The sequence below is a fragment of the Cinclus cinclus genome, chromosome Z, assembly GCF_963662255.1.
Source record: "Cinclus cinclus chromosome Z, bCinCin1.1, whole genome shotgun sequence".
NCBI lineage: Eukaryota > Metazoa > Chordata > Aves > Passeriformes > Cinclidae > Cinclus > Cinclus cinclus.
Genome location: NC_085084.1, coordinates 53,825,962 through 53,839,295, shown reverse-complemented (window position 1 = coordinate 53,839,295; position 13,334 = coordinate 53,825,962).

Sequence of the window (13,334 nt, the reverse complement as noted above, 5' to 3'; positions counted from 1 at the left end):
GCTTGTTAGTTGGAGAATAAAAAAAATCTCCTGTCCCCAAAGTGTCAGGTGAAACTCTCATTCGAGGTAAGGCTACCATGTGGAGCTGTGCCTCCATCTGGTGACTGCCTTTTGTGATATTCAAACAGAAGGTGTTTTAATGAGGCTTTTATAGCAGGCACCACCTGCCACTGATCTTCCTCTCTAAAAAGTTGCAATTGAGGATTGATTTTACAGTATGGCTTGAATCTTAACCCTGGGAATTCTTCATGAGATGCAAATCTGGGAGTGATGTTGTTCTAAAATAAAGTTTTGGCTTTTGGTTTAGACCAAATTGGTTAGAGAAAATTGTGGTTTGGCTAATTGCAACCAGTTATACAGTGGCTTATCCCTTTTCAGATGGATTAATAGAATGTCATCTCAAAATTAAATATCTAAGCTGATGGTGACCATATGTCTCCACTCAAGTCCTTGTATATTAGTGATACAGCTAAACTGCAGCCAGTTCCTAGGAGAAAGTGGTTTCAGCACTACTAACAGGGGTAGGGCAGGAGGCAAGCATGGAATTAGGAAAACCTCCACAACTAAGAGAACAATGACATTTTAACCATGCATGAACTTCAGGAAATCTTACAACAATCATTATGACAAATAACAATAGGACAGAAATTCTGTGATATGTGAACACCAGTTTAAAGGTCAGTTTTAATTATGGAGTTAAAAGAAGGAGAAACTTTCACTCTAAAATTAAGTAAAAAATAGCTATTTTCTGCCTCATGGTGCCTTCAAGTCATTGCCTGGGTGTAACAGCCAGAAGGGTCCTGACATCTTTCCTACCATGCCCCCAGGAAAGAAGATGGTGAGGTCCTGGCTTTGCCTGACAGAACCCCTTCTCACTTTCACTACCCAACTAAATTGGCTTCACATGTTGGCACAGTGCATCGTTCCTCAGATTCTCACAGTGTGAGCTGACTGGGAACCATACACACAACAAGCAGCTCTTTTCAGAGCTTCAAAGTTCTGTAAAATCAAAGCCAATTTTTTTCTTCAAAGGACCCCACTGGCCCTTCCACAGAGACTGTTTCCAGCCTAATGCTCATGATAGAAAAGAAGTAGTTTCTTCTGTATGCATAAATCTTTCCCCTCTGATGCATGTGCTTTTTGGAAGAAACTGGCCAGGAAGCAAAGGCATCAGACACACTTTTCAGGCAAAGAATGTTTCACCAAAGCAATGAATAAAACAGGAGCAAGAAGCAGAAAATACTGCAAAATCTTAGTTGCAGAAGTAATGAGTGCCTAGATATTCGCACATGTCACAAAGTCACTGTATTCAGATAATGCTAAGTAAGAAGAGAATAGGAAAGAAAGTAAGGCATAGATTGAGGAAAGAATAAGTTGCTTGTCCTGTGCTCTCAGCTCTTTATTGGTCAGTATCCAACAGCCAGTAGCCATTGTCATCAAATCATAGGTCAGAAAATTAGATTTAGCAGAATCTTTTTCTACATTTCATAGAAGACATACTTTGCTGTAAAATCACAATTCTTTAGATGTGAATTCCTTATCCCTGACATGGGGTAGTAGAAGACTTCCAAGTGTTCTAGAAAACAAAGGCAAAAATTACTTTTAATAAGACTTGTTTCTGTATTATGTTGCCCAAAAGACAAGAATTTGCATAGCTTTAGTACTGGATTCAGCCCTCAACCTTCAGTAATAGGAAGTTAGCCAACTCTACCATGGAGCAAAGCAAATTACTTTCACAAGGCTTGTAATATGTCATTCATTAAGATGACTCTCTTGGCACCCAGTGTGGGTGTCCGCTTGCTCTACTGTAGAGCCTGAAGGACTATGAAAGACGCCAAACCACTAAAAGAGCTGAGCATTAGAAGCCACTGTGGTCACAGGGCTAGTGCCAGCACCAGAGGAATGTACCAACCAAACTGCAGATGTGAACTCTGGCTATGTAACTCAGCATGAAGGCCTTTCAGATTAAATGAGCTGAAAAATTATGAAAGTTTCATCCTCTAGCCCATGTGTGTTTGCCTTTAATTCACTGCTGTTTATTATAGTCTTTTAATTTTCCTTCATTTTCACTTCTCCTCCTTTCTTTCAGCAGGCTGATTTATCGTTTAATGTGAATTCCAAAATTGTTGTGTTAGAAATAACCTCCAATTAATATGAAAGAATATTCTTACACACTGAAAGCTGATAATATATTGATAAGGTCAGCAATGGTTTAACTTGGTTAATATTGTTTAATTCCAGATGCCAATTAACTACTATACAGGCCCTTTCTCACTCCAGCTCCCACCCCCTCCCCTCCCCCCGCCCCTGTCTCGTGGGGAGGAGAACCACAAAGTAGAAGTAAACATTGTGGGTTGAGATAAGAACAATTTAATAGCTGGGAAAAAAATACTTAGCAATAGTTGTAATTATATGGAGAGGAAGAGACAGTAACGCAACCCAAGAGGAACAAGTGATGTACAATAAAATTACTTCACCACCTGTTGGCTGCTGCCCAGCCCATTCCCCAAAAAGAGTCAGGCCCTTTCTGTGTAAATCCCCACAGTTTACAGCAGTCCACCCCACTACCACATAACTGCCCCAGTTTATATGCTGAGAATGATGTCCTACTGGATGGAAGATTCCAACTCATCTGACCTTTCTCCCCTACAGCTCTTTATGTAGCTCCTCACCAGCAGCTCATGAGGCACGGAAAAGTCCCCGACTTCTGGTAAACTCTAGTTAGCAACAGGCAAAACATCAGTGTGTTATCAACATCATTCTCATCCAAATCCAAAGCAGTGGACCAGCTGTTAAGAAAATGAACCCTATCCCAGCAGAAACCAGGACAAATGCAAAAGCAAAAAATTATTTTCTGTGGCTTTATGTGTGTAATAGTTCAGACTCAATGAAAATATTCTTCTGCATTGGGTCTAAAGAAACTAAAAAATTATGACTGTATAGAAGTTGGCATTCAGATGTCAGAATTGTATCCCAGAAAGTAGCTCATCTAACTTTTTTGCTTTCATGCTGTTACCTGAGGCGAGTCTAAAACAGAGGCATTTCTTATAAATGCAACAGATAACATCAAAATAAAGGCTGAATTAAACAAATCAGTTCCATCTCTATAGTCCTAATAAGCAGTTTTTAAAAATCCTAAGTTGAACAGTAAAATGTAGATACTTAGACTTCTTTAAGATGGGTTAGGAGACTGAAGAGAAGGATCTCATCAGCTGTATGTCTTAGGATGCACTAGAAAGTGTTGATCCTACTCTTTGAATTGACACACACACACACCTCTCATCAGTTATCTCTTACATTAATTCAGAATCTGGTTTCTGTCGGTATCTCTGTAGTATATCTTACATATAACCTGAAACACAGTTGTATAAAAGTAAACACAGATATTTTGTTGACTTTACATTGGAAAGCTTACTTTTTTATTATTGGGCAGCTTAGGAAAAAACCCTGTTCTATTGTATAGTATTTGATTATATATACCAGAACAAAAGTAGAGGGAAGCTTTCAAGTGATGAGTCACAAAGTTTACACCAAATGCACTGCCTGATAACTGGAAAAAGTTATATTTGCAAAAGAACCTCATGGTGTCCCGTGCTAACAACCTAATGGTTATAAGCTGGGAAAACAGACTTCAAGACTGAAGACTGAGATGGGTTTGAAGCCTAAATAGAATTACTTCCATTGAACACCTATAAGCAGCTAAACTCTCCATCTCAGAATATGCTTTGCCTTCCTCCTCCTTCCAATATACAAGCTTTCAACTCTAACCCTTTCCCTGCAACATGGTACCCACAGCCACAGGCTGAAGCCCCTGAGTTTTGTATTTTCAGAGCCTATGTGCCCTGCTGTGTGATTCCTCTGTTCGATGCCAACTATTTCACCATGAGGGATATAAGCTGCATTCAATAAATGGCTATAACTATAAATGCCACCAGTCTTGCCAACTCCCATGGTTTTATTACAAATGTTGCAATATGTGTTTTTAATTAAAATTTCATATGATAGTATAATTCCAAACTTTCAGTGTCTTGATTTTCCTTTATTTAAAATGTCAGTCACTGTTTGGTTTTTTGCAATTAAGCCAAATTTAAGGTGTTTTCCCTCACTGCATCTTCATACATGACAGTAGGGCTACATCTCAGAGAAGGTGACCAGCTCCCCCTATTTTCAGATTCAGCTTGACCAGGATTAACTGAGGATGCCCACAGAAAAGCAATAATCCGCTTCCTCAAATGAAGCCTGGTAAGAAAGAGATTATTCAAACAGCTGGCAAGAGTCTTGAAGTACAGGAAAAAGGTCTCTGAAACTGGTTTAAAATAGGGGGTGGAGGGAAGGACATCAAAGAGAGCAGCATGAGCACAGTCTGTATACGTTCACTTTACAGAAATAACATACTAAGAAGCCTAAAATCTACTGTACTCCAGAGCTCCCATATTTTCCTGCGCCTTGATTTTTGTACAAATCTGTTGGAGCTTGATAGTGCTGTTCCTCTGTTATTGTAATTTGTTTTGGAGGTCCAAAACGAAGTTACCTGTGACCATCTCCCAGGACTCACCAATGAAGCTGACAAGTAGTTGCAGGAGCTGGAATCATGCACTGGCACCTGCAGACTCTCTAGATGTCCTTGGTGGTAGCAAAGTCTTGTCCCACCATTTTTTTTCTGTTTTCAGAAAGGGCAGAGGGAATGGGCTTAGTGGATTGAGTTCAACATTCATCTTAATTTCTGTTTGAAGTATAAGGAACAGTTGAGAAAAAACAGCCCCCTCTGTCCAGTAATACAGTCTAGGCAAGCTCCAGAGCAGCTGTCATTTCTGGTAAAATTATTTTCTATATCTGGAACTCAAATCTTCATAAAAAGTGGTGTCAGATGTTTTATATCTTGCCATTTCAGAAAGACCATTGATTTGTTTTCTTTTGCCTTCTAACCCCTTCATTGTGTTCAGAAATAAATCTTCTACCTTTTCCTTTCTTGTTTTTTTTTCTCACTGCTCTTGTTCCCCTACAGTCTTGTATCCAGGTATTCTTTTCCTTCAGAAGAGGGGCTTTTCCAGTTGGTTCTGTATATTTTCCCCATATGGCTCAGGGGAAATTTTTTTTGGAGTCAAGGGAAAAAATTGTAATTTTCAGTCCTGTGGTAAGCGTCTAGCGCCAACATGAGATTGAGGATGTAATTTCCAGGACTGTCATAGGACTGTTTGGTTGGGTTACTAATTACAATGCCACTGGAAACATTTTATCCACAGTTGTGTCCTGGGACTGTGGTTGGACCCAAATTCCTCAAAATGCAATTGAAAAATGTATTACAGCACAATATCCAATACATATTATACTTTATTATTCATCTCCATCTCTGAGAGGCTCCAGACCCTGATCGGAGAGACAAAACTCAGGTGAGCACAGGGTTCCCTCCTAACATGCAGCACTGTCTCTGCAAAAATGAGTCCTCAAACCTGTCATATAATAACATATTTCATATCTAAGGGTAAGAGAGAAGGAAAGGACAACGGACTCCTTGTTTTCTTGGAGAAATTTTATTTGAAATGGGGAGGAAGAGAAGGGTTCTCATCCTTCAAAGGACACTTGAAGATTCAGTTTGAAAGAGGAAACTGAGGAATCCCCTCAAAAAGGTCTCTGAAACTGTCTACACACTTGGTTCTAGAATAACCCAAATGAAGAGGGCAAGCACCATGTGTGCAAGATCATTTAGTTCAAGTTAAGATCTTGAAAGAATATTTGTGTTGTACTTGAGTGCTGCACAAATATGGTGGCCTTCATCCTATTTTTGAGTGCTGATGCATCAGCGAGAAATATAATATGTGACAAAAAATTAGCTGTTGAACAAGGTCACTTGCTAAGAACAGTATGGGTTAAGGGGGAAAAAAAATCTCATCTCCAGTTTTGAAATTCCTGTTTTCTTTAAATAAATGTTTCATTTATTCTTGTGTCACCTTGAAGTGAAACTGATATAGTAAGGAAGAAGTCCTTACTGAAAACCACATATAAAATTTGTTTGAATAAGTTTTAGAGAGAAACCTATCCTCTTTTTTCTTTTATCAGACAGTAAAATTAAACAAGCTGGTAATATTCAGGTCACTTTTGTGGAGCATAAAACTGCAATGGCTGTGACAATTATGTCATTACTGCTGCTCTAATGCAAAGGCAAATTGCCCCCACCTTAGTCACCCTATCTCTTATCACCATAAAATCCAACCACCCACTGCTTCCATTACAACTGCTATGTTCCTTTCTGAATGTAAACAGAACTGTTGAAAGGTGAGGGGATGCCATCAAGGGATTACAACTGGAGGTCTTGTTCTGCAAGGTGAATCTGTAGAACTAGAGCTGGTTAGGCTGGGAGAAGGCATAGTTTCAAGGATGCCCAACAGCATGTATGATATTAACAGGAGGGGGTGGAGAAGATGCAACCAGGCTTCAGTGTTGCTTGGTGGGAAAATGAGAGGCAGCAGCACAAGCTGAAGCACACAGAGGTCAGGCTGCAGATCAAAAAACTCTTTCCCCCTGAGTGCAGCTTGGAGGTGGGATGGCTGCCCAGAGTGGTTGAACTGTCGCCACCATGAGTCACACCTTGACTGGAAGAACACCTGAGCAAGCCAGTCTGAGCCCACAGGTGAGCCTTCTCTGGGTAGGGCCTGGATCTGGAGACCTTTCCTTCTAAGAGAATCTACTGTCCTATGATTTCTGTGCACAGCTATCCTCATCATATTTCAAGGAATGGAAGCACAGGAAAACAGTGTGATTCATTCTATGATCCACGTTTACACAGAAAGCCAATTGCTAAGAAAGGAATTTAGTTCCAATCTTTCTCTAATAATGAAAAATTTGGATTCCACTGAACCCAGAGATACAGGTTTCAAGACTCTAAAACATAGATGTAGATAAAGTTATATCGAATGTGGTGATGTCTGAAGTCCTAAAAAAGACCTCTCTTCTGCTCTTAGTCCCCAGTCATTTATGTTTTCCTGGAAATTGAATTTTCTGGGAAAGAATAAGTGAAAGTTGTAACTGATAATTCAAGAGATCAATGAAGTTGTGAGGAGCACTCCTGCATTTGCATCTACAGCGTGTCTGACTGGAGCTTTTTGGAGGAGGAATGGCTTCTGCATGTAGAATTTAAATGCTGGTTCTGGCTAGCACAGTCTCCTGTAAGAAACAAAGCCTAGATCCTAGCACTCCTGCATTATAGGTGTGCTGCCTTGGCTAGGTATTACTAATACAGATGTACTACCTTGGCTATATGATAAGAAATGGGACTGGATGTAACAGAGCAAAGTTAAAAAACTCACAGCACAAAGCTCCCAAAACTTTTGATGCTTAATTTAAAAAATATAGGAGAAGATAGAGATGAGAGCAAGAAACTGCGAGACTTGGCAACTGTGACAGATGTAGTTGATGTAAATGGACATACAGAAGAGGATCTGACCCAAGGACCATGCCTGCAGTGAGCAGTACATTAGCAAGAAATCTCCTACCTCCTTCTTATGATTCTGGGACAAGGTAATATTAAAAACTGACTAGACAAAACTAGAAAAAAAAAGAAGTAAAGCCTTATGGCTTGACTGAGATTTTCTATGAATGTCTGAAAGTCTGAAGAACGACTATTTACTTAATGACAATGTGAAAACAGGATAAAAAATTAGCATGTCAATTTGTTTCACACAGGCATTTTCCTCTAATACTGAATCATAGGCTTCCAAAAAATTGTGTTAACATCTGGGATGCACATGCAGAATTCAGAAAAAATAATACCTATGCACCTAGTGGGTTTTGAAACTCAAATGATAGAGAAAGGGGTGTTTTTTGGGAATCTTGTAATTAGTGGCTGCTATAACAGCTGATTTCATTTTTTGACACTTTCATTTTTTTTCAAATGTTGTTGTTTCGTTGCAGCTAGTCATCAGATTTATTGAAAACATGTTTGCATATTCTACTCAGCAAGAAGTTTGACCAACGCTCCCAAAAAGAATTTATAGTTTCTCAGATTTGTTCCAGAGTTTCATTTAAGTAATTGCTGGCTTATTGTGTAGTCCTGTGGCTTTCTTGGGCAGGTGAAGAAAATGCTTCACAAGTCTCTCAATTCTAACTCACCAGCTCACCCACTCACCATCATATGACAATATACCCCACTGATTACAGCTCTGTGGCTTGTGTGTAACTGTCAGAAATTTGTGGTGTTATAATAACGGATTGGCCTACGTGGCACCAGGCCTGCTTCCATCAGACAGGACCTATCCTTCTCAAAGGGGTAAGAGGACTTTGCTCACAACCTTATTGACAGAGTTTTAAACAAGACTTGAGGGGGGAAAGAAATAACATCAGGCTTGGCCATGACAAGCTATGGTTACCCTTGGTATATACTAAGGTTTGAGGGAAGGATACTAGTGAAGGCCCTCAGCCTGTTGTTCTGAGATGTGCTGAGTTCATTGGAATGCAACTGAAAACTTAGAAGGGCTCCAGAGGTAAGAGGAGTCAACAAGGAAATTCCCAGGAAATATCTCATAGAAATTAAGGGCTTCTCCATTAAGGAGGCAACACAACCAACAGCCCAGTACAAGTGCTTCTCCACCAATGCATGCAGCATGGGCAGCAACCAGGAGGAACTGGAAGCCTCTGTGTTGCTAGAAAGCTACTAAGTAGTTGCCATTACTGCAACTTGGTGGGGTGAAACCCATGGGTGGAGTGTAGTTATTGATGGCTACAGGCCTTTCAGAAATTACAGGAAAGGAAGGAGAGATGGTGGGGTTGCCCTCTACCAAGAAGTGGGTTGAGTGTGAAGAGTTCTTTCTGAAGAACATCTATGAGCTTGTCAAAAGGTTTATGCGTAAGAACTCAAGATCAATGCAACAAAAGGATCCTGTGGGTGGTCTCTACTACAGGTAGACACCTCATCAAAGGGAACCTATTTGTGAAGCCTTCTCACCTCAGCTACAAAAAGGATCACGCTTGCAGGCTCTTGTCCCACTGAGGAATTTCACACCCCCCAACATCTGCTGGAGAGTAGCACAGTGAACTGCAGATAATCCAGAAAACCACTGGAATACATTAAAGTTAACTTCTTAAGCCAGGCAATTGACAGCCCTACCAGAAGGAATGCCACACTGGACTTGATGGTCACCAGAGAAATCAGATACATCAAGATTGGAGCAGCTTGTGCTGCAGTGATAACACGGTGGTGGAGTTCACAGTCCTAAGAAACATGAGTCAGGCGAAGAGTAAAATCAGGACCCAGAACTTCAAGGAGTCAGCTGTCAAGACCCTCTGGGAACAGCCTTCAGGAACAGGCTAGCAGAACAGTACATTGTTGGGGTATTTTCCTAAGAGCAGAATAGCTCTTGAACACAGGGTGTAACCAGAAAACAAGGACAGAATTTTTAACAGGACTTGTTGAGAAAAAGCAGTAATGCTTTAAAATCATATGAGGGTAGATTCAGACTAGATGGAAGGGAAAAAGATATATGATGAGGTAAGTAAAACAACAGCACAGGTAGCTCAGGCAAGCTGATCAATAGATTCAAGATGAGGTTGGATGAGGCTCCAAGCAATCTCACTGGTGGATGCTATTCCTGCTGACAGTAGGAGGGCTGGAACTAGGTAATATTTAAAGGATCCAGCCTAAAAATGTCTATGATTTTATGAGAATAGTTAGAATATAAATTATTTTTGTTTCAAAATGCATATCCTAATAATGTTGTACTGAAGAATTGTATTGATTTTTAACTAAATATACCTGTGGCAATTGGATACCTTAATTCCCAAGTACTGCTTTCAAACTGCACTCCATCTGGGCATAGAATTAGCCTTTATCCAGTAGTACAGTGAACAGCAATCTTTTCAACTGCCTTTAAATTATGTCCCCCTGAACAGAAATACAGGATAAATGTTACATGGAGAACATGATTTGCTGTCTGTCCCGGTACATCCCACCTCACCCACAAATGTCAGTGCCTTGTTAATCTCAGATTCAGCGACTACTTGGAAGAAAATATTCCAACTGAGATGGTGGCATTATTTGAGCTTTCAACCTCCATTTGGCTGTGATCCACTGGCCTTAGGAAAGGGGATTTGATTTTACATTTCTTATCAGCTACCAGTCTTATCAGACTCTGTTTTTTTTAACCCAGAGTCTGTCTGCTAGAATTTAATGAACAAAAGAGGTTCTATGAACTACTGGTATGTATAGTCAGATGTAATTCTGTTTATTCAAGACAGTGCTAGAGAATAGATCCCACTATTTAACAATTTAATCTAGCAATTGTAAAACATTTGTGACTCATTTTCCATGAGCACTGTAACTCTAAGCAGAAGTGGATTAGACACAGTATATTAAAGTTTTCTGGTATTGTACAGAGATCAGTATTAAACAGAGTTGTAATGAACTTCAGGAGAGGTTGATATGGAATTTTATGACTGGAAAATATTTTAAAATACATTTATTTTTAAATGCATTATAAAGCCAAAAATGTGTTGTACCTCTGTCACAAAAAGGAAAATTTACTTCCTATAATCACTAAAACTGTGTTTGGGGAAGACAGCACTGCAAATCTACCAGTAAAGTGTACATGTAAAAGTATCTCCTTTTGTATAAATAATAATTGCTAGCAATATACTTGATAATAAGACAGAAACAAATCCTAGAAACAGTCACTGTCACACTTTGAACCAATGGAGTAACTGAAAGGGTATCAGAAACATTTTCTCATCTCTTTATACAGGTAGGGTGAAATTTGTTAAAAACATATGTTAGCCATATTGAAGACGGTATGAATAAACTTTATTTTGATGTCTCTTAGATTTGCTGAATTTCTTATGTGCTTTTAGATTAAGTGAAGGATAAAAAGAAAAAATAGTAAAAAATCAACAGCGGAAGTAAAAGTTCTCCCCCACAGGCTCACTATCAGATTCCATTACAAATCCTATTGTTAACCAGTTTATTACAAGGCTTAAAAAAGTTGTTCTGATGAAGAAATTAGGTGTAAACTAAAAGAAAAGTATAATTTTTCTGCAAAGCTTAAAAAATTCTGGCCAAACTTTATAACATGCTAGCTTTTGCTCTGTCCAGTTTTAATAGTCTCTTACTTTTTTTACATCCCTAATAACATATTACTATGAAACTATGTATCCAGATGTTGCTTATCTTTAAAATGCCTTTTAAATATATTAGTAAATCTAATTTCAAAAAGCAGGTGCAGTTAACAAGTTACTAAATTGCTGAAATCAAAGAAATTAGGAGTTAGCTCAGAAATCCTAGAAGCCTTCCTGTTTCTTATGGAAGGGTATGAGTTGATTTCCTTTCATAAAACTGGAGAGGTTCATTTTCTTCCCTGGAAATCTAGAAATCCAAGAATAAAATAAAATCAGTACTTTGAATAAATAAACATGCTACATATTTTCAGCCTCTTGTTACATAGCAGCAAGCACCCAAAACAGTTTTCAGTAAAGTGGACTTCTGGTCTTGGTTATCAGCTTTCATTAAAGTGAATGAAGGTCAATAATAGGAATAATTTTTTTCAAAATGCACTATTTGTGGCTGATGATCCGATTTTATTATGAGACGTTTTTAATAACAAAATTATGCACATTATATTTTAAACATTTCATGTGTTCTCCAAAATGGTTACAGGCCAGAATTATTGTGAAGTAAATTTCTGATACTATGATTATGTTTTGTTTTAAGCTTAATGTTGAGCAAAACCCCAGGAATTATTGCTTCATAATCTGTGTTGTGTTTCCAAATTAACTTGCAGATTGTGGTAGTACTTTCTTTTTATCAGCAAAATTATCTCCATTGCAAAAAATGCATCACAGTAATTCCTATCACAGGCGGATTAAGATAGTAAAATAATGTTGTTTATTTATCACAGTTTTATAGGGGAAGAAAATAAAAACTAATATATATAACTTGGCTCTGCTAGTGTTACAGCAACTCAAATATTCAGAATTTCATTTTCAAGTACTTAAGTAAAGCTCAGACCTTTATCATTGTGGCAATGAGTGCTTCCCACTCTAAATTACTGGTACCTGCTCAGCTTAACTGGCAGAGATTTTTTTCAAAGACAGACTGTAAATCCAGAGATATATATTTTGCAGTTTACAGAGGCATTTATACCTTCACATCCACTTCACATTTCTTCAATTTCTTTTTGTGACTAAGCAGCTTTTCTTTACATGACAAATTCACTTTTCTTTCTGTTGTATGCAAAAAAAAAAAAAATCCTTTGAATTAAGTAAAGCCAAAGTCAGAGCAAATCATGCTTTCTTTATTAGCAAAGTACAGGATTTTTTAAACCAGTTTGTTGTTATTGATATGCATGCATAGTATCACTACGCAAATACATTCTGACATGATTTCAAAATTATTTCTCCTGTCTTGGGCTTAAAGGCCTGATCCACAGTTACCACTTCATGATAATTTCATGATGAAGATGGCAAAGAATAGGAGAACTTTTCAGCAAAATATTGTCCTTTTGTAGGTTCCTGTATTATTGACAGCTTTTGTATCCAAGGATGTGCAGAAAGTATGTAACAGGCAAATGCACAATGCAAGTGGTGGGCACCATCCCACTGTGCAATCGACAAACATTGTGGGAGACATTAACAAAAATTCTTTTGTGTGTTGCCTGAACAACTCTGTGAAATACTCAACTTGTGGCATCCTTAAACTACTTCCTGCTGTCAGACACACCTAATTGATAACAAACACCTCTGGCCCTCAAAACCCTGGCTACCTTATTGTAGCCATGACTACAGATTAGCCAAAGATCTTTAAGTGAAAGAACGACATTATATTTAGTAATATTTACTTAGAAGGCTCATTTAGGACAGATGAAAGAAGAAAAATTATTTAAGTTCAAAAATTCATCAGACATTTTTATGCCCTTGAAGACAAATAGAGGGTAAGTGATGTTGTTTGGCAGTATTAAATTTTATACAAAGTTTAGTGAAAGATGTAGTCTTTCCATTTCACTCTTAATACTGTCCCCATTTTGGAAGTAAGGTACTACTGAAATCATGGGCAGTATATATTCAGGGTGTGTTACACAAATAGACATAAATACTTGCAGAAGTGTAATATCTACAGTGTAGAATCACACAAGGACATTATACAGATACATATAGGAACAGAGAATCCTTAACAAAATAATATTAAGCAAAAGACTACTAGATATATTTTTGTCATGTAAGAAGTCAAAGAAAAACTTTCTAAAATCTAAAAGAAAATAAAAGAGTGGCCATTATTCCTTATCCTTTACTTGCTCAAGTTTGAACACTTCTACTTTTCTTCAAAGATCTGTTTCCAGTACTGCAGGTGTGACTCA